A 2,145-nucleotide genomic window follows, 5' to 3' on the forward strand; every position below is an offset into this window, starting at 1 on the left:
CGGTGGCCGTAGGGACGCCGCGTTCACCTCTGTAACTTGTCCCCAGCTATTTATTTGCTAAGTCTTTGTGAGTAACAGGCTGTAATTTCTTTATAGACGCGTTTTATCATGAATCACCAAGCAAGCCTGCTTCGCTTGAGCAGTTGTAAGAGGATAATATCAAACTGGCTTGCAATATGAAACCTCAAAGAGCTGAAGACTCCTCAGAGCTGAGGTTGGTTGTTTTTGCTCCAAGGCTGGCCAGCAGACCTCTGTGGATCCAGTTACTGGTTATTTAGTGCTCTCCGAAGTTGCCCGCTTGCAGGGAGGTAAATGCTGTGGCTCTGCATGCGGACATGTGAGTATGAAGCCTTGCCTCTCGGCATCAGCTTGTATGTTGCCTCCGTGCCTTTGTAAAATCATTTATGCTGGGGCAGGAAGAGTTGGCGACCCACCTTATGCGTTCCACCGTGACTTTAAACGAGTCAAGGACGTTTTAAGTCCAGGGAAGGTCGTTGACAGATTTTCTTAAAGTTAAAATAAAATATTGCAGCACTTCCCATTAGCATTATCTCTTGGAAATAGCATGAAGAGCACTGCACGGGAGTTATTTAATTGACTGTGGTTTTACAGAAGTTCTGTTCCCTTTGGCAAGTCCGTCACGTCTAGGAAGAGAACCAGCACACCCGAAAGTCTGTTTCCAGCAAGCTTTCCTTTTGGGAAGAAAAAAAAAAACCCAAGATGATAGGACCAAGATGGGTTTTGTCTGCGGGACAGTTCAGTTTTTCAGAACTGTGTTTAAAACTTCAGGAATTACGTTTTGTAGTGGGATAAAGAAGTGACAAAAGACGTGGGATTCGGTGGGATTGGGTGATTTTCATGAAGCATCAGGATCTGGCACTCCAGCTAATGAGAAATAACTTTGTACGTCCAAGAAACAGGCCTCCCGTGGGAGCAAACAGCGAAAGTTTTGTTGCTTTCAGCGGAGACAAGGTCAAGGCCACAATAACCCACTGGCCAAGCTCTTGTGACCCCTCCAGCTGGCGCCTGAGTCTTCACCTGGGCACCACGTGAAGCGTGGTGCACAGGGGTGCACCAGGGTGTACCCGACTGAAAGATCGCTCGTTAAAGCGGTGGCGAGCGCGCGTGAGAGCTCGCATATGAACGGCGTGGTTCTGGGTCCGGTTTTAGCTTTTTTTGAAGTTTGTGCTGCTGCCTGAGTGGCGGCAGAGACGTGCTTTTTTGATGAAATCCCCGTTGGTGCTTCTCTACGGAGACTTGTCAGGAGGCAAGGCTTTTGGGGAAATAAAGTTTCAGATGATCAGGACCTATTATTTACAGGCGGCGCTGAGAGACTGGGGCCATCTCGTCCTCCCTTCTGGTCCTGGTGCTGTGCTCTACCCTTAGATGAGCTATTTTCGGAGCTCCGGTATGCAGAGCATTTTCGCAGTTATACGCAAAATAAAGAAGTTTAAGAACAAAAGATTGTTCTGGACAGTCAAACTGGAATGAGTTGGAAGGATACATATAGGAAGTGGTTTCTTGGACACTAATTAGGACCATTTGCTTGGGGTTGCCATTATTTTCCTTTTAGTCTGGAGGGCACAATAGATCAAATGATTTATGTATCATTAACAATTCTTGTTAACCGTAAGCAGGGTTGGGCTTTTCCATACTGATTACTGAGTAATGCAATAACGACCTGTTTTGTTTCTTCTGCGGTGTCCGTATGAGCAAGTTAACGGGAAAGACCAGACCAAAAAGAAGCGCTTCAACGCTTCTTTTCTTTTTTAATGTACGAGTATTAACGCCTTTCATTCTGCGAGAGCGGCTGCGGAACCGAAGCCCATCAGCTCTTCGTGGCTTCCACCGCTGGAAAACCGGCATTCGCTGTGCCTGATCCCGGCTCCCAGTGAATGCATTTTAATTGTAATAAAACACAAACTCAACCGTATGTGCACGTGTGTTTTAGACGCCGCATTATTGACCCCCCCCCTTTCCCTTTCGCTTGCGCTACAAGTAACGGCTTACAATCCCGTAATACAATTAATTTCACTTTAAAAGAAACCAAGAAAGCGAGCGTATGCGATCATTAAAATCCCACGTTTTCTTTAACGTTCGTGTGCACCGTGATGTCCAAGAGTACGCCCGGCAGTTTCGGCTGTT

This window comes from Aptenodytes forsteri, unplaced genomic scaffold (genome assembly GCF_000699145.1).
Source record: "Aptenodytes forsteri isolate BGI_AS27 unplaced genomic scaffold, ASM69914v1 Scaffold181, whole genome shotgun sequence".
In the NCBI taxonomy this organism is placed as follows: Eukaryota; Metazoa; Chordata; class Aves; order Sphenisciformes; family Spheniscidae; genus Aptenodytes; species Aptenodytes forsteri.